Source organism: Mobula hypostoma, chromosome 20 (genome assembly GCF_963921235.1).
Source record: "Mobula hypostoma chromosome 20, sMobHyp1.1, whole genome shotgun sequence".
NCBI classification, from domain to species: domain Eukaryota; kingdom Metazoa; phylum Chordata; class Chondrichthyes; order Myliobatiformes; family Myliobatidae; genus Mobula; species Mobula hypostoma.
Window position 1 is genome coordinate 43113789 of NC_086116.1, and position 9686 is coordinate 43123474.

At 41.5% G+C, this 9686-nt stretch overlaps 1 pseudogene; it reads left to right on the top strand.

Moving 5' to 3' along the window:
* Positions 1-6976: 6976 nt before the first annotated feature.
* LOC134359601 (sodium-coupled monocarboxylate transporter 1-like) lies at positions 6977-7898 on the top strand (annotated as a pseudogene).
* Positions 7899-9686: the final 1788 nt, after the last annotated feature.

Here is a 9686-nt window from a genome sequence, read left to right on the forward strand (position 1 = left end):
ATGCTATCGGGACTGCACGGCTTGAGGAGAGACTCGATAGGCTGAGGTTTATCTCCCTTGGGGTGTAAAAGTCTGATAAAGGCTTAAAAAGAATCAAGGATCAACGTTATTCGCCATATACACTTACGTGTATTAGGAATTTGCTGTAGTGACATGCAACAAAAAACAATAACATTCAACAATTACAAAGACTAAAGAATTATGTAAAAAATAAGTTAGGGGTTAAAGTATGGATATGGAATAAAATGTGCATAAATATGTAAATGCCAGTATGTATTTACATTGTAAACAGTATTAGAGAAAGTGGTTTGAAGTGTTTACAGTGCAGTGTTGTGACTGGGGTAATAGAGGGGGGGTAGAGAGGGCTAACTAGAATGGGTGATAAGATTAATTGCCTGGAGGAAGAAATGTGCAGCTTTTGCTTAAATAAGCCTATAGGGCTTTTCGGAGGGGAGTTTTGGGAAAAGTTGTGGGTTGTGTCGTAACACTACCAGGATGGGTAAAATCATGCCTGGCATAGTTCAGAATAGCCACAGTCTTTTTCACAGGGTAGGAGGTTCTAGAGGGCGTAGGTAGATTCGAGGTATGGGGGAAAGATTCAAAAAGTGACATTCTTCTGCACGCTGAAGGTGGTAGGTATGTGGAACGAGGTGCCAGGGGAGTGATAGAGGTAGGTTCAATTTTTAAAAGGCATGCAGGTGGGAAAGATTTAGAGAGATATGGGCCAAATGTGGGAAAAAGGATCAAGAGGACAACTTGATGAGTTGAGTCAAAGGGCCTTTTACTGTGCTCTATCACCCTACGATCACCACCAGTTCCCCAGGCAGTGTATTCGGGATACCAATCACCCTCCTCAAATCCACTGTAAATCCCCTGGCCTTCACGTTATATCCGCACCCTCTAATATATCTATCTATCTATCTATATATATATACTTTTGTCAGTTAAATAAAGGTTCATGTGAATTAACATATCACAGATTTTTGTTTTTATTATATTTTGGAAAATATCTCAACTTTTCTGGAAATGGGGTTTGTATATCTCTATATAGCTATCTATCTATCTATCTATCTATCTATAAGAGACCCTGTCTCTTGCAAAAATGCCATCCCCTTCTCGCAATTCCTCCGTCTCCGCCACATCTGCTCTCAGGATGAGGCTTTTCATTCTAGGACGAGGGAGATGTCTTCCTTTTTTAAAGAAAGGGGCTTCCCTTGCTCCACTATCAACTCTGCTCTTAAACGCATCTCCCCCATTTCACGTACATCTGCTCTCACTCCATCCTCCCGCCACCCCACTGGGAATAGGGTTCCCCTGGTCCTCACCTACCACCCCACCAGCCTCAGGGTCCAACATATTATTCTCCGTAACTTCCGCCACCTCCAACTGGATCCCACCACTAAGCACATCTTTCCCTCCCCCCTCTCTCTGCATTCCACAGGGATCGCTCCCTACGCGACTCCCTTGTCCATTCGTCCCCCCCATCCCTCCCCACTGATCTCCCTCCTGGCACTTATCCGTGTAAGCGGAACAAGTGCTACACATGCCCTTACACTTCCTCCCTTACCACCATTCAGGGCCCCAAACAGTCCTTCCAGGTGAGGCAACACTTCAACTGTGAGTCGGCTGGGGTGATATACTGCGTCCGGTTCTCCTGATGTGGCCTTTTATATATTGGCGAGACCGCTTTGCTGAACACCTACGCTCTGTCCGCCAGAGAAAGCCGGATCTCCCAGTGGCCACACATTTTAATTCCACATCCCATTTCCATTCTGACATGTCTATCCACGGCCTCCTCTACTGTAAAGATGAAGCCACACTCAGGTTGGAGGAACAACACCTTATATTCCGTCTGGGTAGCCTCCAACCCGATGGCACGAACATCGACTTCTCTAACTTCCACTAATGCCCCACCTCCCCCTCATACCCCATCTGTTAATTATTTTTATGCACACATTCTTTCTCTCACTCTCCTTTTTCTCCCTCTGTCCCTCTGAATATACCTCTTGCCCATCCTCTGGGCTCCCCCCCCCTTGTCTTTCTTCCCGGACCTCCTGTCCCATGATCCTCTCATATCCCCTTTGCCTATCACCTGTCCAGCTCTCGGCTCTATCCCTCCCCCTCCTGTCTTCTCCTATCATTTTGGATCTCCCCCTCCCCCTCCAACTTTCAAATCCCTTACTCACTCTTCCTTCAGTTAGTCCTGACGAAGGGTCTCGGTCTGAAACGTCGACTGCACCTCTTCCTAGAGATGCTGCCTGGCCTGCTGCATTCACCAGCAACTTTTATGTGTGTTGCTTGTGTTGAGAAATGTTCCTTTTGAACTGACTAACAATTCTCTCACGAATTTTGGCACAAAGGGGTGAGCCACGACCCATCCTTGCTTGCAAAGACTGAGCCTTTGATGGACGCTACTTTTATACCCAGTCATGATACCTCACCTGCTATCAATTAGCCTGCTTAATGTGGAGTCTTCCAAACCGGTGTTACTTGAATATTCTGTGCACTTTTCAATCTTATTTTAACTCTGTCCCAACTTTTGTTGAGTGTGTTGCAGCCGTCAAATTCTAAATTTGTGTATATATTTACAAAATACAATTAAGTTGGTCAGTAAAACTATTGAAAATCTTTTCTTTGTACTTTTGCCAGTTAAATAAAGGTTCATGTGAATTAACATATCACAGATTTTTGTTTTTATTGCATTTTGGAAAATATCCCAACTTTTCTGGAAATGGGGTTTGTGTATGTATATATATATAATAACAGGCTAAGATAGGATAGATAGTAATGATTTAATGATTTTATATATATATATATATATATATATATATAATCATTACTATCTATCCCATCTTAACCTGTTATAATTTTGTGTACCACTTTCAGGTTCCTCCTCAGCCCCTTCCAATCCTAGGAAAATATATCAAACCTATGACGTAGGAATGAGGATTTGCAGTTACAACTGCATGAGCATTGCTTTCTGTAGTGGTGTGGAATTGCATCATTAGTTTTTAAAGTTTGTAACTTGAGATACAGGAACAAACTCTTACCATTCCTGTGAGAGCTGTGTTTGAATTGGAACCAATTCACACATTCCTCGCTCTTTCGTGCAAATCGAACTGCTCCACCTACTCAGTCCCTGCAAGGATTAATGACTTCTTGCTCTCTCTTCTTCAGCTCCAGGAAATTCTTCAGTTTATATCTGGGAAATTTGTTCTGGGTGCCTGCCTCCTAACCCAGGATTTGTTGCCTCAATCAAACACCTACAGCTGTGTTTGCTGAACATGTTTGTCAGTTGGTTTAAACATATACAGCTAATAGATCTCACTACTTCCCATTTCATGCCTTCAGGCAATGCAGTAACAAGATTAAAATCGGGTGCTGGTTGGGCTGGGCTGTTTACCCCTGGGAACTCACTGGGGACAGAGGGATCCAATTCAGTGCAGTAATGAAGGTCTGTTAGAGGAAGTAACAATAAAACTGAGGTCCTATCCGCCCTCTCGATTTCAAACAAAGGAACCCATAAAAATATTTCAAAGAGAAAGAGGAAGCTCTTTTCTGTGCCTTGGCCAATATTTATCCCTTACATTTAACAGATGTTTGTGGGAAACACACACAAAATGCTGGAGGAACTCAGCAGGTCAGACAGCACCTATGGAAATGAGTAAATAGATGACCTTTTCGGCCAAGACCCTTCATTAGGACTGGACTGGGGAAGCAGTCAATGGAACACAGAGACCTGAGTTCAAACTGGGAGGCCTAGAAACCAGCTCCCCCCACCAAGTAGTCCCACCTATCACCTGCCAGTTTGTACTTCCCCTGCCACACCACCTTCTTATTTTGGCCTCTTCCCCTTTCCTTTCCAGTCCTGATGAAGGGTCTCAGCCTGAAACATTAACTGTGTATTTCTCTCCAGAGACTTGCTCTCTAGTAGTATTCTCTTATCCAATGCTCATGCTGAAATATTTTGAATCTTATCCAATGACTCTACTGTGAAATCACTTTTGCTGTTCCGTCATATTAAGCATGTAATGGGCCAATCAAGTTGGGTTCCATTGGCCACTCAGACTCACCACCTACTCACACTGATCTGGGATCAGAGTCAGAGCACCAAACAAGTTGACTCTAACCTCTAGCCAATCCTGCAGTCAAGTGCTCGAGTTAAGATGTGGTAAGGGTCTAAGTAACAACTATACCTCAAATGAAATACCGCTGAGGTCCTTTCTCTGGACCATAAGAGCCCTTTGGAATGGTTAACTTTATTTGTCACACATACAACGAAACATCGAAACATGCAATGAACTGCATTGTTTGCGTCAAGGGAACACAATCTGAGAATGCATTGGGGGTAACCCACAAGCTATGTTCCCTCTAAGCTGTGCACGTGTGCGCGTGCACTTGTTTTACAGCCAGTGCACAAAGGAAATTAATGTGCGCACAAAAGGTTAGTTACCTAAAATAATGTAGTAATTAATAATTATGCTTATTGAAAATAATCTTTCAGCTAAATGTTTCTGTTAACTAGTTAGTCAGTTTTTCAAATACCACAATGCACGTCACTAATTTATGTCACCTCACCTATCCTGTTCCGGGATCTGGGAGACAGTGTTTCGTGGAGTGACAAAGTTAAAGTTTTGTTAAGCCAACAACGTGAAGGAAACATCACAGTAGATACGAGTTCGTTGTTGACCTTTATAAATAGTCTTTGTGTTCATTTAGAAAGGTTTCCTGAAGATGAGGTACAAGAATGGTCAGCTTTTGATTTGTCCGCAATTGCAGATTGTGACTTCACATTTGGCGATGAACAAATTAATGCCTTATGTCTAAAATATCATGATTTTCTAGCTGAAAATAGTGTAATAGTTAGAAAGTTTAATGATTTCAAATCTTCCGTGCAAGAAAAAACAAACCCAAACGAATTTCAAACTTTGCTCAAATGGTGGCATTTGTACTTCAAAATGAACAGTTTTGCGACGTTGCACAGTGGATGGACATTGGGGGAACCTTTCTTGCGTCTAGTGCGGACTGTGAGCGAAGTTTTAGCCTAATGAATCAACTCAAAAACAAGCTGAGAAACCGTTTAGGTGAATGTCATTTGGATATGTTAATGAGAATCAAAAGCTATCACAGAACCATAGAACATTACAGCACAGAAACAGGCCTTTTGGCCCTTCTTGGCTGTGCCAAACCATTTTTCTGCCTAGTCCCACTGACCTGCACCTGGACCATATCCCTCCATACACCTCTCATCCATGTACCTGTCCAAGTTTTTCTTTTTCTTCTTTTTGTAATTTATTTTTTATTGAATTTCATCATCAAACATTTCCATAAGATGTATTTCAGATACTGTACATATATTATATAATCATATTTGTCACAAATCTCCACATAATATTTATCTGATAGAAAGGAGAGGAAAGAAAGAACAATCGAAAGAAGAAAACTATGTACAGTGTAGGGAGTGATTTTTTTTACAACATATTCATTGACTTGTGAGAATAAAATCAGGCCTATGAGGTGTTATGTAGTTAAACGATTTTTTCCAGTATGAATAAAATTGTTCCAACTTATGATTAACAGATGCTGTTATCTTCATTTTGTAAATGTCCATTGTAATCTCAATCCATGTATTTAGAGTTGGGCTTTCCTGCGATAACCATTTCCTGGTAAGGGTCTTTTTACCAGCCACCAGCAGTACATTCATTAGATATTTATCTCTTTTCAACCATTCTTGAGGTATATACCCAAAATATATAACCCCGCTGTTTGCTGGAGAAATTGTGGAAATCAAAATGCAAACCATTATCATATTTTCTGGGAATGCCCTGTTATCAAAGACTATTGGAATGGGATACATAATGCCCTACAAGACATCTTTAAATGTAAAATACCCTTTGAGAGTAAGACCATATCAATTGGATGGAAGTTCTATTAGTCTAGATAGAGTTTACAAAGAATGGGTAAATGCCAAAGACAGGAGAGAGAAAAAGACAGGAGAGAGAGTGACTTAAATATGTTATTTTGTTGTTATTCTGTACAGTTTCATGTCAAATATTTTGTAAAGCTACATAAACTGCCATGTGTGCGTTCAGTGTGCAAATACTTTTGTCACAGGAAAAAAATTTGCACAATGTAAGATTTTTGCGCACACTGACTACTAAAAATGAGAGCGAACATTGCCCACAAGTGTTACCGTGCTTCCAGTGCGAACATAGCTTGTCCACAACCTACAAACTGTAACCTGCATGTCTTTGGAATGTATGAGGAGTCCAGAACACCTGGACAAAGCCAAGCAGGGACGGGGAGAACATACAAACTCTTTAAAGACAGCGGCAGGAATTGAACTCCCATTGTCGCTGACACTACCCTGCCACCTTTCCTCTTGATTGAGGAGGAGAGGTCATGCACATGCTCCTGTCGATATGAACGTTGCTGAGGCTGAGAGGGTTAAGAGCTTTGAGTTCCTAGGAGTGTCACGTCCGGTAGCTTGTCATGTCCAACCACATGATGAGAGAGCTCACCAGTGCCTCTGCTTCCTCAGGAGGCTAAAGAAATTCGGCATGTCCCCTGCTGAATCTTGCCAGTGTTCATTGACGTACTTGGTGTGACAGAAAGCATCCTGTATGAATGCATTGTGACTGGGTACAGCAACTGCACTGCACGTGACCACAAGAAACCTTAGGGAATTGTGGACACAGCTCAGCACATCACAGGAACCAGCCTCCGCTCGATGTATTCTGTCTGTATATCTTGCTGCCTCATTAAAGCAGCCAGCATAATCAAAAACTCGATCCATGAGTGAGTGGAGCCGTAGGAAGCGGCGTTTGGTGTCCATCTTGTAGGATCCCCAGCCCCAGGACATTCCCTCTTCTCATTGTTACCCTCAGGAAGAAGACAGATCTCTGCATACTCAATTGCTCTTTCACTGGCTTCAAGTTTTTTGTCTGCTATAACAGTGATTGGAAATCCAGCGGAAGTATACGTCTTTGGGATGATGTTCCTGATGTTTGGTGTCACTTGGTTAATTACAATGATAGCCACTACTCTGATCTACATTCCATTGTTCTACAGACTAAACTTAATTAGCACTTATGAGTACCTTAATAGAAGATTTGGACAGATGGTGAGATATCAAGTTGTTTGTTGCTTCATGATATATATGTTCTTTTACCGTGGCATTGTCACGTATGCACCATCATCAGCACTAAACCAGGTTACTGGAATAAATTTGTGGATTTCCATTGTAACCACTGCATCTGTGTGCACACTCTATACGGCACTAGGTGGTATCAAAGCTGTTGTGTGGACAGATGTTTTCCAGCTGTGCATCATGATTATTGGCCTTCTGACAGTCCTGATTCAGGGATCAATTCACATTGGTGGGTTTGAAAAAATCGGGAATATTGCTGAGAATGGCGGCCGCATTAACTTTTCAGACTTTGACCCTGATCCAAGGCGAAGGCACACTTTTTGGACTATAATTGTTGGAGGCACATTTGGATGGACCGCAACATATAGTTGCAATCAAGCCCAAGTACAAAGATACCTCGCCTGTAAGAGTGAAAAAGAAGCAAAGAAAGCTATATTTCTGAACAGGATTGGTATGATTATTGTTCTTACAACAGCCTGCCTGTGTGGTTTAGTTATGCATGCTGTTTATGAGACACGTGATCCAATAAAGGCAAACAAAATTAGTAACAGCAACCAGCACAATCTCCTCCGGTATCAGTGCAATGGCTGCAATCTTTGTGGAAGATTTTATAAAGCCAATGTGGAAACCCTGGGAACAGTTTTCTAATGGGAAGAAGACTCTGGTCTCAAAGCTCCTAGGTTGTTTTTTCTTCTCATTTCACTTCCGATTCTGTACAATTACAAACGCATTTTGGAGTCTTGCTTGAAGACTTGGTAAGGGCTCTGAAAAGGATCTTTCTCGTATCAGCCCATCAAAAACTATAGTAAATAGTAAAGATCTGAAATCAAATAATAAATGCTTGAGAATAATGGCCGGTCAGTCAGCAGCTGATAGTAAAAGAAAATGTGTTTCATCAGATCTGAAAAATGAAGAAATAAACAGAAAAAACACATTGTCATATTCACATTCAAAAAAAAACTCTATCCACCCTGGACATTCTGCCTTCTTCCCTCTCCCATCATGCCTGAAAGCCCACACCACTAGGCTTGAGGTCAGCTTCTAACCCACTGTTACCAGGCTCTTGAACAGATCTCTGGTACGATAAGATGGACTCTTGGTCTCACAATCTACCTCATTATGATCTTGCTCCATCCCTCCCCCTCCTGTCTTCTCCTATCATTCTGGATCTCCCACTTTCAAATCTCTTACTAGCTCTTCTTTCAGTTAGTCCTGACGAAGGGTCTCGGCCCGAAACGTCAACTGTACCTCTTCCTAGAGACACTGCCCGGCCTGCTGCGTTCACCAGCAACTTTTATGTGTTTTGCTCATAATCTACCTTGTTATGATCTTGCACGTATTTTTACCTGCGCTGAACTTTTGTAAAAGCTTTTACACTTCTCCTGCATTGTTATTGTGTTACCTTTTCCTAGCTCAATGCTCTGCGTAATGATCAGATCTGTATAAACAGAATGCAAGCCAGCTTTTCAGTGTGGAGGCATGTTCCGGAGACTCACTGATCTCCAGGAGTAAAAATCCTAAATTTCTGATTAGGTTTCTCCCTGACCATATTAGTTTTGGTCTAGACAGTATTTAGCTTTAAACCTACTAATGATGTGAATACTAATGGCATACAATAATGCACCACATTGGCTTTCCAGAAGACTTTTCCACATTGTACCAATTGCCTTTTCTTTTCCCACCTCTCTGCAATTTTCTTTATTTGGATATTTATTCACTTTACCTATAGTTTCCATATTGCCACTCAGTGCTCTCACAGCCTTAACATTTGCTTATCCAGATCCTGCTTTGATAAGAATCTGAAATTTATGCTTTTTAAGCACTGGTTTCTCAACCCACTCATGCTAATTAATTGGGCCTATTTAATACTGTCTGTTGCATTCCAGTGAAGTAACATTCTAAATGACTGCTGCAACTGGAGATAGAGTGATCAGAATAATAAACCATTTCTAACATCCCGCAGTGCACCTGCACACTATGACTTTATGAACATCACAGCAAATTTTACAAATGCAACCCACTATCATTTAGCCTGGTCAATTGACCATGCTAATATGGTACAGGTGTCCCCTGCTTTATGAAAGTTCACTTCACGCCACTTCGTTTTTACGAAAGACCTACACCTGTTTTTGTTTACCGAAAGAAATCCAAAGAGGATTTTCGCTTTTACGAAAAGAGGCGCCCGCTTTAAACTTGTGTTTACCCCGAGAAAGACTACCATGACCGTGAAGCCTTGCGCGGGCAGATGTGTGCGCATGTGTGTACGTGCTGATTCTTTTCTACAAATCGGTTTTAGCTAAATCTTCCCAATTCTGATTATAATCTATTACTGCACTTTGTGCATCAGTTGTAGAGTGAGTTTTTTTAACTAAATTACTAAAGTTTATTCACTCACAAAATACAAACATTAGTGAGTTACAAGCTTAATAATTTCAACAAAAATATGGTTACTATTATTCATAAAACACTCAATTCCCTGGGTGCCCACCATTCCAGGAAATCCCCCACAGTGCTCATAGTGACCATATTTTCTCTC